General features: G+C 48.3%; 1 long non-coding RNA gene and 1 pseudogene across 8 annotated transcripts; one reads left to right on the plus strand and one right to left on the minus strand.

The window, feature by feature from the left end:
* Window positions 1-3,811: 3,811 nt before the first annotated feature.
* Window positions 3,812-8,099, minus strand: LOC123112931 (uncharacterized). Of its 8 annotated transcripts, none has more exons than XR_006455820.1 (8): window positions 7,797-8,099; window positions 7,593-7,688; window positions 7,172-7,406; window positions 5,242-7,096; window positions 4,843-4,944; window positions 4,502-4,646; window positions 4,273-4,422; window positions 3,812-4,136 (listed from the first exon to the last, which is right to left on the minus strand). It is a non-coding gene; the product is annotated as an uncharacterized lncRNA (long non-coding RNA). The 8 variants fall into 8 exon arrangements; XR_006455813.1 differs by having other exon boundaries at window positions 7,753-8,099; XR_006455816.1 differs by having other exon boundaries at window positions 7,515-7,688; window positions 7,797-8,098.
* A 2,673-nt stretch (window positions 8,100-10,772) lies between these two features.
* On the plus strand, window positions 10,773-12,604 carry LOC123114962 (probable kinase CHARK; annotated as a pseudogene).
* Window positions 12,605-13,933: the final 1,329 nt, after the last annotated feature.

Genomic DNA, 13,933 nt, shown 5'->3' on the forward strand with positions numbered 1-13,933 from the left:
TCAAGAACAAAGTGCTAGCCAGGAACACGAAGGCCCCGGCAAGAGAAGCTTGCCGGGAAGACTAACCAGGACATCACCAGAAAACTTGCCGCGGCGCCCCGCGCGCCCCGGCAAGGCCCAGTGGCCGGCAAGCTTGCCGGCACAACAAAAGGACCGCGGCAAGGCACTTGCCGCGGCAAGGCTGCCACCCGTCTCCAGCGCACTCAGTGACGCGTCATCACCAGGCCATCCCAAGGGCACGTGGCGAGACACTACACAACCATGCGGAGCGAGGTGGCAAACGGAGCTGACAGAAGCGCCATCGTGGCAACTGGAGGCTCACTTAACGGTCACTCCTTCTGCACTATTGGGCGACCGGACGGGCTTTTAATGCCCTTGTCCCCTGCCGTCAGAGTTAGGTAGGGACACTGTTGTGCACTGTTGCACCAACCTGCGCTTTTACATTTCTACCCCCTCTTCCTACGCTGCCACCTGTGGGTACCCCCTTCGAACTATAAAAGGGAGGCCCATGCGCACGTAGAAGGGGTTCGGTCCATTGGACACACAGCACTACCTTACGCTCGCACGCTCGAGCTAGATCAAATAACAACACAGAGCAGCGGTGGGGGTGTTATCTCTCCGGAGAGCCCCGAAGCTGGGTAAAGATCGCCCGTCTCCCCGCGCGCGCTCGACCTCGATCTGCTCTGCGCACGGCCCCGCTCCCCCGCTGAACCAGAAGGGGCCCCCGAGTGCCCCATAGGTGTTCGAGGCCACGGATACGCGTTCCAGCCCCGACAAATGTCGAAGACAATATGCGCACTGGACTCGTCGTCATTGAAGCCTGGTGCGCGATATCGCTGGACAAGTATCCGCCGGTCCGCGATATCCTGTTCCCCGAGCCCGTCACTACAGAGCCGGGCTCCCGCCCGACCACCTCGTCGGCATCGAAGGGGAATGGATAAGGGTGACGCCCTGCCTCCCCGGCCCCCATGGCCTCACTCCTCCTCGACGCCCCCTCCCAGATCCACTTCTCCTCCTAGCTCGCTCGATCCCGGTGATCTGGATGAAGTCAGATGCCACCGCCACTGAGGGAGTCCTGGACTAGGGGGTGTCCTGATAGCCGAACTATCATCATTGGCCGGACTCCAAGACTATGAAGATACAAGATTGAAGACTTCGTCCCGTGTCCGGATGGGACTTTCCTTGGCGTAGAAGGAAAGCTTGGCGATACGAATATGTAGATCTCCTACCGTTGTAACCGACTCTGTGTAACCCTAGCCCTCTCTGGTGTCTATATAAACCGGAGGGTTTTAGTCCATAGGACAGATAACAATCATACCATAGGCTAGCTTCTAGGGTTTAGCCTCCTGGATCTCGTGGTAGATCTACTCTTGTACTACCCATATCATCAATATCAATCAAGCAGGAGTAGGGTTTTACCTCCATCAAGAGGGCCCGAACCTGGGTAAAAACATCGTGTCCCTTGTCTCCTGTTACCATCCGCCTAGACGCACAGTTTGGGACCCCCTACCCGAGATCCGCCAGATTTGACACTGACAGCCACCATGACCGACCCCGTTCACACGGCCACTGCCCTCCCTGCTGGCTAGGAGTTTGTCGAGGAGCTCCGAATGCCTCCGCTACTTCGTCTACGCCAACGAGATCAAGTCTAGCACCCCCAGATCGACGTCGTTGCCATCTTCCTCAACCTTCGGCCACCGCAACATTGTCGTTCGATCCGCGCCGCCCCGAGCTACCCTGTCTTCCCCTAGGGTGCCATTGACACTGCCGTGATCTCCTCTTGCCTTTCCCCAGTTTCCCCTCTCGTTTGCTCTCGTTAGGTATTTCGCCGTGGCCGAGAACCGCCGTCCGCCATCGCCATTGCAGGGGTAGCCATTGAGCTCCTCGGATTGACCCCGTGGCACATGCCCGCTCCTATGCGCGCCCATGCCCGAGCCTTCAGCTCTTCTTCCGCGCCCGCGCGGCCACTCCCTCTCTGGTTCTCCATGCCCACGCACGTGCCACACCGCATCCATCGTGCCCGCCGTTGCCATCACGCTCGCCACAGCCACCGCACCACTGTGCCCCGCGCGATGCACACCCTGGCCGCGCGTCACACTCTCGCTGGCTACACTCGCCCCGTCTTCTACCGCCTATCCCTTCGCTCGCCCCGCTATCGCGGCCCTGCCTCGCGTCGCCTCCTGTCGCGGCCATCTTCTGCCAGCCGCCCCCTCAGCCATGCCGGCCGCATTTCTGCCCTCCACCGTCTGCCGCTCGCCTCGCCTGTTGTGTGCTTCTTCCTGCTGCTATGCGCTGCTCTACCACTGGTACATTGTTGCGCCATGCCCTCGACACCGTCGTGGACAAACGTGGCGGAGGGATTGTCAATGGAGTACGAGGAGGAGGTGGTGGAGAAGGTGTGGAGAGGCAAGGGGTCTAGGGTGGCGTCAGCTGGCTGTGGTGGAGGTGATTATGCGAGAAGGAGCCGGAGCGGAAGAAGAGGTCACAATTGGAAAGAATCGCAAAAAAATCATAACCCGGAGATGTCATTCCAAAAAATGCTAATGTCGATGGAGGGGTAATTTCCTTCAATAGGTGAAAAACATAGGAAATATTGGATGTTATCAAGGAAAGGTAAAAATTTAGAAAAGTTAGGATTTTGAACTGATGTTTATGTAAATGGGGTTTTATTGTTTGGTAACATGATATCAGTACCTGCCCGTTTGTGACGTGTCTGATTAGAAAAGTTTGCAAATGTTAAGAAACTATTTATTGGGAGGAAAGTCTGTGACGTGTCTAATATTTGTTTTCTAAAACAAATTTCACTAATGAGAGAAATCGATTGATTTAGATAAGTTATGAAAGTTTGATTCAAATCTATTATTGTTTCTTAAAAAATTGTTATTTGTTTCGTAAGACAAATTGAACCAATAAAAGGAATCGATTGATATGAATAATTTAAGGAAGTTAGATCCGTGATTTGTTATATGTTAGGAAAGTTCTGGTTGTAATAAAGAGTGGAGAGAAAAATAAATCGATGAACCAGGATGGGAGGGGGTGGTGGGAGGAGAGACGAAAAAAATCAACGAAAATAAACCGTGGAGACTATTCACCAACTGCTCCATTAGGAGTAGAGATACAACCTTCTCACGCGAGGGACGAGTACAGGAACAACACTAAACAAAAGAAAAAATAATATCAATCTTGTTGTCTAAATCATGTGATTGGAAAGTTAGATGTGAGATGAATATTTTAGCAAATCTGTACAAAATGTTGATGGGTCTGACTTTGCATCATATATCGCCAGTCACTACACCACGACACTGCATCCCCAACAACCAAATTGGTTGGGAATATAGGTTCCGCCAACAGACAGTCAGTCGGGAAAGACTATTGCCGACCGACCTTGTCTGTTGGGGAAAGCCCAGACGGGAAAACCCTTTCCTGACCGACATAGTTTTCCCGACCGACTTCTTGTTGGTGATGGGGTATCTTTCCCGACCAACATTCTGTTGGGCCTTCCCTAGGCCTTTCCCGACCAACAGTTTGTTGGGGCTACAATGGGCCTTTCCGGACCGACTATCGGACAGGGATTTCTTTCCCAACCAACAATATGTTGGGATGCCATGGGCCTTTCCCAACCGACTATCTGACAGCGTATTTTTTCCCGACCAACATTATGTTGGGCCTGGCATTAGCCTTTCTGATCAATTGTTAGACATTTTTTTTTCTACCAGCCATCATCGAATAGCCCTCCTGTAGGTGGACTTTGAATTACCAACAAAATATACATCAAGTTACAGTGCATGTCATCCAAAAATATTGAACCAGATGCAAACAATAACAACATACATTTCATTAATTTTCACATATAAATACATCATCTGTTAGTAACTAATGTCCATCCAAGTTTCCTATAAACTAATGAAACTAATTAAGTAGAGGAAACATTATTGTTCATTGCCTAAGAGCAAAAATTCCTCACATTATTTTCTAGAATTTGTCTTAAGAGGCACATCATCTGCCTTGGCTCCTTGTAGTGGGCAACTAAATACACATCCTCACAGCCTTCAACCAAGATCCTTGTGTCCTTCTAGTACTTGACATCAAAGCCTTCCTTCTAAATCTCATTGGAGAACATCCTCCAGTCTGAAAATCTGCAAGTCAAAATCCCCGGTTAATATTTCCGCACGATAACTGGACAATGTGATATTTTCTTGAAGCTGCCTTCAGTATCATTTCATACCAAAGCAACTAAAGAGAATTCATTATCACTTATGGGAAAATGGGTACCTTTAGCTCCCCTCTTTTGTGTTTCCTGTAACTTCTTTTGCTATAGCCTAGGATACTTGAAAGGAGTAACAAATCTAGCAGAGAAAGCATTTGCTAAATGAAAGGATAATTCTCTTCAGGACATGGGGGATAACGCTCTTGAGGCCATTCCTGCATAAATGAAAGGACTAAGAAATTAGATGATTAATAAAAGGTAGCAGCGAAAGCATTTCCTAAGCAACGAAATTACCCATGGGGATAGGTGGAGCCTTCAATATTTCCAAATCAGTGACATGCTCAAAGTCCTCTGTTGTAGGCAAGTCACTTGCTATCACAAACAACAATTTAATATCTCCTTCAAGCGTTACTTCACCAACAAACCGAGGCTCCAAATCCTGGTAAAAGCCATGGTATGATTAGTAATGTGAAAAATACTCTGAAACAAGAAAAAAACGGTTCCGTAATCAGAGGACGAAAATTACTTTCACAGGCCATCATAAGACACCACAAAAAAAAATTAGCCTGACAAAATCAGTTCACCTTGACACTGTTAGAAAATGCAGCAGAAAGAAATTCTTATACAAGACTCACCTCTTGAATGCAAAGAAAGTGACATATTTGAATGTAACTTTGAAGCCAAGATCTGTTTTTGACATTTGTCCACCATGCTACTACATTTTTCCAAATCATTCACTGAAAAACAACAGAAAACAAAACTTTATGTCAAGCCTGCTACCAAAAGAAAAAACATGTGTAACCAGTTCATGAAAGTACTTTTTAGAAAATTACAAAGCAATAATGAGGCTTAATTAACTGCTGCACATAATGAATTTTACTGCTTCAAGGGCTTCTCTATTTCCATGAAGCAAAGCAGCATAGATTCTTTTTAAGATATTATTAAAATTACGGCCTAGTTCAAATCTGCACACTGCAGCACATAGAGAGAGGGGGGAGGGGAGGGAGAAGCCAAGTGAGAGAGTGAGATCTTACCGATGTCGTTGCCGCCATGGATGATAGGCACCTGGTCACTGAAAGTTAGTTGGGGGGAGATGAATGTCAAACAACTAAATTTTAATAAGAAACAACCAAAAGAAGTATATCGCTATATAGCTCTGTACATTGACTAGTAACAATCAATGCTGGTATATCTTCTCTTCTTACTTGGTGATGGTATACACAATATTTTGGTTATTCTCTTCATCTAAAGATTGTCTCAGATAATGTATATAGTTCATAGCTTAGATGGTTCAACAGAATTTTGAAACTGATTCATGAAAATACTTTTTAGAAACTCAAACCAATAATGATGCAAGTCAACATAAAAGAACTTTACTGCTTCAACAAGAGGGCTAGAAATGAAAGGTAGGCCAGAGTTCTCACAAGAGGATGTCTATGGCACGGTAGATGCCAGCCAAACCTAAACTAACAAGCAACCCTTCACAACAATGAATTACGACAATCTTTCTTATTCTGCATCTCTGGTTCCTTCACTTCAGGTTCTATCTTCTCCTCCCCAGCTTCTTGAAAGTCTTTCCAGGGACGAGCTCTACAACGTCATCGTCATCATCCTGGGAAGCACCAATGCTGGCGCCAGCCTCAGCACAAAATACTCCCTCCATCCGGAAATACTTGTCAGAGAAATGGATGTATCTAGACGTACTTTAGTTCTAGATACATCCATTTTTCTTACAAGTACTTCCGGACGGAGGAAGTACATTTCTAACACCAATTACATATAAAGTCAGTCTAATCATGCCATTTTCCCAAAGTACCATCATAGTTAACATGCATAGTGCATGGCTAAGTTCTGTCCTCCAAGTTATAGCATGTGAATTACTTATGAAAATCCACTAAGCAAATTAATTATGACAACCTAGATAAACAAAATTTGTCATCCATGCTTTATTACTCTGTAAAATATTGAACAGAAGGTGTACAATAACTAGAACCTAGGGGTCCTTAATATAAATATAAAATATATTATATGTTTATATAAATGTTTGCAATAAACAAAGTACATAAAAAATCTATGAATATGTCGGCGAAGGGTGAACACCTAGCTCAATATATGGATTGAACATACTGGTGGTTAAATTTTGACCGGTGTGTAAAACAGAGCAATAATAGATTCCTCTACAACAAGACGTAAATCCAACAGTTTGTTTGCTTGCTGTTACCGCAACATCAGGTCAATATTAGGTCTATGTGCACAATAATTTCAGGTTTCTATAATTTGACCTAATTATGTAGTGACATTTGTATGACTGCCAACAAACATCAAAAACCAACAATATAGATCGTGTTCTACTACAAATGAGCTAGTACCCAGAAAAAATGATCACTTCTAGTTACTTTTGCCAACTTTAGTCCCAATGGATGAAATTGACTTTTTCTTGTCCGGATCATGTTTCTTGCTCAGAAAACTATGAGGTCGCCCCGTGCGAACAACGGAGACATGAAACCACCAATGTTACAACTTACAACAAATAGTTTGATTTCATTTGTTCATAACATTCTGATATTCAAAATATCCGGGAAGCAGGGCATAAATAAGATGCTCTTCAGGTTAAAGTACTGCACCCATCATTAGCATCATATAGTTCCGTCAGATTAATAAACATGAAAAGAAACACAAGCATGTGGTCACATCATTATAAACTAAAAGCTCGAGCTCGAAATAAGTAATTGCAAGCATGTGCAGCCTCACTTTTGCAAATAATTTTCTAATCATGCCTTGCTTATATAGTTACAGTATGCACTTGCAATTAGGGCTCTTGGGGAACTATCCTGTAGCCTAGATGATTTTCAGGTTGACATATAACCTGATGAAGGAGTGACGCCTCACCTGCATACATGAAGCCATTAATAAACCAATGAATTGCGACTACGGAACCAAGAAAATCTAAGATTTATATCATACCTACATGACCCCAAATTGTAGACATTGGGGCGACAGTTTTTAGAGCCAATGGATCCATATAGCTACCAGATATTTCACACCTATTCAATTCAAAATCCCAGCAGATATGCATCGCATGTCGATGGGGCGTGGCATACAATCAAGCATCATGATAGCAAGGCATGGGGCCACAGTTTTCTTCAAAAATCACATAGTAGATGTAGAAATAGCTTCCAAATCCACACATAATATAGGCCTGCACATGTGAAAGGAAAAGTTACGGACTAATACTGAAATTTTATTCGACCAGTCCATCAAGCAGGTCGATTTCTGGAGATAAAGTCGTTGTCTCACAGGGAAATACCTAATAGCAGAGGTAGCCAAAGCCATGCCTTTAGAGGGACTATAACCCAGATCTGGCAAGAGGCATCTCGGAGCATACCTTCTTGGCCGGCGTGACATAGGGGCGATGGCTGAGCTTGGGCGCAGAAGAAAAGGGCAGCCGTTGGCAGGGTGTGGACGGCGATGACAGGACCACCTGTGCGTATAGGGTGGTGTGGTGAGCGACGGGGGAGGGGGATAAGCAGGATAGGAGAGAGCACCTGGCGGCGGAGGGTGCTCGAGCGCGTAGCAACACGGAGAGAACCTCACGGCGGAGGCTGCTCGAGCCCGTGGCGGTGGTGAGAGCCTCTGCAGGTGGAGGCCGAGCGAGCGCAGCGGAGAGAGAGCTCGAGCGTAGCTGCGGCGGTGTGGAGTGGCCTCGGTGGTGCGCAGGCTGAAGTAAATGAGGGAGATGCGGAGGGGGGTGCGTCCTCGCCGGCTGGAGAGCACGCAGCTGGCCGCAGAGAGTAGCGTCGGCGGCGGACAGAGAGCTCGAGCATGGCGGCGGCGGATGTAGAAATTGGGTGGGGGTTGAGGGATTTGGGGATTTAGGAGCGAAAGGGGAAAAAAGAGAGGGAGTTTTCAGTGGGCTGGGCTAGTTTTGGCGCTAACTTTTTATGTTCCCGCGTGCGCGACTGGTTGGCCCAATTAGCTGCCAACAGTCGGTCGGCATTAATCCCCGACCCATAGTCTAATGGAAGTCCTCGTATTCCCGACTGACGACCTGACATTAAATATATGAGCATTCTCGACTGACCCTCAGTTGCTACGCATATGCATTACCGACCAACAGTCTGATACAACTTTTCCCAACCAACTGTCTGATGGTATTAGAGATTTTTCCCAACAGTCGTTGGTAGGGAAATCTGGTGCGTGGTGTAGTGAGTCTTGATCAATTGCATTGCACCGCAAGCGACCTTCGTATCACTTTTCATGGCATTACATGGCAACTACGAGTAGTTATAGCTACTTAAGTATTGCAAAAAATAAAGGTAAACTTTTAGAGCCGGGGCGCCGGCCGAAACTGCGGTTGGTCGACTAGCTCACCCCGCGCGTTGCGCTAAAGCAGGAGGGATAGGTCATCCCGCGAGGGCCCGCACACCGCTTTCGTTTTCTTATCGTTTCGAGTACGGCTGCTGTTCACACACCACATCTCCTTCCTTTCTTCCCTCCCTGCCCACGCTGCTGCTTCTGCCTATCTGCTTTTTCTCAGACGCCATTGTTGTAGGGTTGCTGCACGGGGCGCCCTCCCCCATGAAGCGCGGCGCCGTGGAGTTGTTGTTGCTGCACGGGATGCCATCGCCATGGCCGCGCCCTTCGCCATGGCCGAATGCGACGGGGCCAAGCACCGGCGCTACTACGACAAGGGGGCCATGGCCTGCGAGCTCACAGGCCATGGCGGCCATGGCTTACGAGCTCGAGGCTGTTACAACTCCGGATTTTGCTTCCATATTTGTTTTTCTGGAACCAGTGTACTAATTTGTTACCATCATCTTTGTTTCTTGCTGGAACTAACCAAATTTTGCTGCCATGTCTTTTTGCTAGAATCATTTTGTACCACTTTTTTGCTACAACAGTTTTAGTTTTTTGCTACTACTGCACTGTGGTTTGTTACACCCTTTTTTATGAGGTTGTCGAGACCCTGCCACTATGTGGTTTGCTACAACCTTGTACACTTTTTTGCTACAACCTTGTGCATTTTTGCTACTACCGGAGAAGCCCATAGCTGGACCACAAGTTGTTTTTGCTACAACCGTTTTGTGGTTTGCTGCAACCAGTGTCAATTTTTGCTACCACCGGCTTCTTGATTTTTCTGGAACCAACGCTCGATTTTTCCCTTTTGCTACCACTAGCGTTTCGATTTGCTGGAACAAGCTTCAATTTTTGCTACCATCAGGTTTTCGGTTTGTTGGAACGGCATCGGTTTTTTCCAATTTTGCTACCAACGTTTTATTGGTTTTTGCTGGAACCGTCAAGAATTTTTGCTACGACCGGTGGAATTTTTTGCTGCGACCGGCAAATTAAGGACGAGGAACAACACGAGCTCTACGGTGGGTGTTGCGGCCGACGACTTGCAGCTTTGCGAGCCGCGGGGGGCCTCGCCGGAGATACACCGCGGGAGCCTTGCTGGAGATGCGCGGTGCTGCGAGCTGTGGGGATCTCGCCGGAGATACGCCACGGGGGCCCGAGGAAGAAGAAGCTGGGGCGAATTTTTTTTGCTCCAGATCCAACCGCCGCGCGGCTCGCATGGAGCGGCTATAGCTGGACTGGCCCACCGGCGCCTAGCGGTGCCCAAAAATAAAGGACGTCGATAACTGCCACACGTGTGGCAGGAAAGGAGACGCAACACACGTCTCTAATGCAAATAGATTGCCACGTCATCGCATGCATGCATGCGAGAATCTTTTCGGATTTTCAGTTTTTAAAATGTTTTATCTCTTAAATGAAAAATCCGATTGAAGATCCATTTCCACCATTAAATCCCTCGCGACGAGATCTTCAAAACTAGATCTCATATTGATATATTTCGACGATTTTTTTTTTGTTAAAAGTTGCCATGTCTATTGTACATGAATTGCCATGATATTTACATTGAAGTTGCCATGATATGTTTCAACTATTTTCTTTTACATTTAAAAGTATATTTTAATATATTATAAAACGGAGAATTAAGAAACTAGACTTGCCATGCACCATAAACTAAAATTGCCATGATACATACACTTACAATTACAATGGTTCAATAAAAAATATTTTCATGGTCAAAGTACTGGAATTGCCATCATCAAAAAACTAAAATTGCCATGATATACAAACTAAAATTGCCACATGACAACTTTAGTTTAAGCACTATGGCAACTATAGTGTAAACATCATGGCAACTTCTGGGCAAAAAAAAAAATTCGTTGAAACATATCAACATGGGGTCTAGTTTTGAAGATCTCGTCGAGACGGATTTAATGGTGAAAACGGATTTTTAGTTCGCTTTTTTATTTACGAGATAAAACATTTTTAAGCCAAAAACCAAAAAGATTTTTGCTGATGTCATCTATTCATACGTGACAAAATGAGTGGTGATGGAGGCATGTGGGCGATCTGCAAACATCCACACGTTGGGCGTTAGTTTTTTCGAAAATAAATGAGAAGTCAACAGGAGCCTCCATGCATGTATGCGAGGCGGATTGGACAGAACTACAAAGGCTAGTCTTCTTCTCCTGGAAGCTACGCAACACTCTGAACCATGGCTATCTCTTCCATCTTGAGAATCCCTGGTATCCTACACCGTCATGTTCGAACTCCGTTCGTGGTACCGCGGTCCTCGCAAGTACTACAGGGAGGAAGTGACGTACCAAACCTCCGGCAACAAGTACGGTACTGCCCAATCCCGTCGTTCTGCAACATCCCCCGGGAAGAAGAAGCAAGCTGGGCCAATGAGATGTTCGATTCTCAAGAATCCCGCTCCCACGACTCCGACATGGACTGGATATTCAAGCCTCGCAACGACACCTTCCCCGTAGGCGTCTGCGAGGCCGATTACAAGATGCGCTACGCAAATTTGATGCGTATTGTTTTGTGCAGCAGAAGATTCTGCAGGGTCGACGCCTATGTCTGCCACTCCATGACGAAGCGGCTGTATGAGGTGGAACCAGAGTACCTAAAGATTCTGAGCTTCACTGGGCTGTATATCCTCTCAGGTGTGGTAATGTTTTCCTCCGTATTGGTCTACTGCATCATAGAGCTTGTGTCGGTGCGGTGTTCCAGAAGGAGAGAAGAGCAGGCGAACGAAGAGCACGGGGGAGGATCGATGCCGAGACCGCAGTTCGAAGAGCCAGCAATGCCCCGGCGGTACCGCTACGCCGAGCTGGCCGCCGCGACGGGTAATTTCGCGGAGAACAGAAGGATCGGGCAGGGCGGGTTCGGCTGGGTATACCGTGGCTTCTTGAAAAATGGCGGCGCGGGCCGTCACGTCGCCGTCAAGGCGCTCAGCCCGGAGTCGTCGGCGCAGGGGAGGAAGGAGTTCGAGGCCGAGGTGAAGACAACAACGCGGCTGAGCCATCGCAACATTTGTGCAGCTGCTGGGGTGGTGCGAGGGCCACGACGGCGGCCTCATGCTCGTGTACGAGCTCGTGCCGGGAGGCAACCTGGACAAGCGTCTCCATAGCCCTGACCCTGAACAGCTCCTCACTTGGGAAGAAAGGTACGTACAAGTACATCTCGTCATAAATTACCTCTGCTTTTCTCGTCAGTTCAGTTATTCACAACAACTGGTATATGTTCGAAATTTTAAAGGTTCGAGATTGCCCTGGGCCTTGGCTCCGCGTTGTGCTATCTCCACACGGAGGTGGAGCAGTACTGCGTCGTGCACGGCGACATCAAGTCTAGCAACGTCTTGATCGACTCGTCCGGCCAGGCCAAGCTCGAAGACTTCGGGCTGGCGAGGCTCCTCCATCACGGAGCCGATCCGCGCACCACGGAGGTCGTCGCGGGGACCATCGGGTACATTGACCCGGAGTTCGTCAACAGCCGCAGGCCATGCGCCGAGTCCGACGTCTACAGCTTCGGCGTCCTGCTCCTGGAGATCGCGAGCGGCAGGCGGCCGACCCCGCCTGCGGGGCGGCCGGGTGGAGCTTCGGCCCGGAGTTCGTCAACAGCCGCAGGCCATGCGCCGAGTCCGACGTCTACAGCTTCGGCGTCCTGCTCCTGGAGATCGCGAGCGGCAGGCGGCCGGGTGGAGCTTCGGCCTGCGGCGACGCTCGTCGGACGTGTCCGCGATATGTATGGCCGGAACGCCGTCTCGACGCGGCAGACGTGAGGCTCGGCGGAGACTTCGAGGAGATGGAGATGGAGCGTGTGCTCGTCACCGGCCTCTGGTGCGCGCACCCCGACAGTAGCCAGCGGCCGTCGATGGTGCAGGTCATGAGTTTCCTCCGGCCCGAAGATGCAGAGCTGCGTGTGCCTCCGGCGCACCGTGTCTTGGAGTTGGAGACGAGCCACGGGTCGACGCGTTCCTCTCTCGCCAGTACTACGTACCACACTCCACCAGATTCGGGTTACCTAATGACAGACCAATGACACGTACGCGCAATCTTCGAAGACCAAGCATGTGTATATATGCTGCGATGTGTTTATTTTCTGTGACAGTATAACTTCAGTACTCTGTAATTGTAGTCTGCATTCTATCGTGGCTGATCACTGTATTGTAGGCTTGTAGCGCACTCCTCCTCACTTGTAGCTGTTCAAGTCTATTAGGTTGATCTTTCTTCCGTTCGAGCCCAACGGGTCTACCCTGTTTTGGGAAGATAGGTGGCTCGCCAGTCTGGTTGGTCAGGTCGCTGCTAGGGGCGAGTGGGCAGCTGATGTTGGGCCAAACATCGCCGCTGCTGCCCTTCAGCAGTTCCTTCAGTTGTGACCGAGGACGAGGGTAGCTGTTTGGGAGCCGCGCACTAATGAGCAGGATACAGTCTCTTGGTCCTCGGAGACGCATGGATAGTTCTCGGTCCGATCGGCGTATGCTAGCCGGTTTTGGGGACGTGAAGTGGTGCAAACGTCAAAACTGACTTGAAAATGTCGAGCACATCTGGAATGCCGCTTCTTTGATTGGCTGGCCCTCAGGAAGCGGTGTTGGACTTCAGATCGCCTAGCTAGGAGAGGTTTGCCGCATCAGGACGCGTGTTCGTTTTGTGACCAGGAAGAGGAAACGATAAACCACATTCTGCTCACGTGTGTGTTCGCTAGGATGACGTGGACGGTGGTTGGGGAGGCTCTTGGCAGGCGGGACTAGATGCCGAACCAGGAGGATGCCCTTGGGGTTTGGCTATGTAGTAGGAGTGCAGATACCTCACTCCGCACCAAGGACTTACATACCATACTGCTCCTAGTTTTGTGGGAGTTATGGAAGCATCGTAATGCCATTGTCTTCGACAACGGTTCTTCCTCGATCGAGAGGCTCATCGTCAAGGTGAGGTCGGAAGCTAAAGTGTGGGCTGCGGCAGGGCTAATCAAAGGGGAGTTGGAGGGTTTTCTAGGAGGATTGTATATGTGGGCTAATTGGGAGGAGTAGAGTATATGCATGTAAGTGGAGTGGATGTGGGTTAAAGGCCGCACGGTCATGTATGCGTAATTTGTGGTGGAGGCTTTCTTTACCTTTCTTCTTTAATATATGACTAGCACATATGCCCGTGCGTTGCAACGGGAGATAAAATAATATGCATTTAAAGTCAGTGAGAATTATATGCGCAAGCAAAACCCTGTATGCACATGAAAAAGGAACATTTAGTTTCTCGATGCCGCTGCGTGTGAAAGAATCAATCCACTACTTTTTCATTCATTGATCGAGGGCATTTAAGATTTTTGTTACGTCATCGTACTCCAGAGCAGGCCCATGAGTTGTTTAATCTACTT

Source organism: Triticum aestivum, chromosome 5B, assembly GCF_018294505.1.
Source record: "Triticum aestivum cultivar Chinese Spring chromosome 5B, IWGSC CS RefSeq v2.1, whole genome shotgun sequence".
Taxonomy (NCBI): domain Eukaryota; kingdom Viridiplantae; phylum Streptophyta; class Magnoliopsida; order Poales; family Poaceae; genus Triticum; species Triticum aestivum.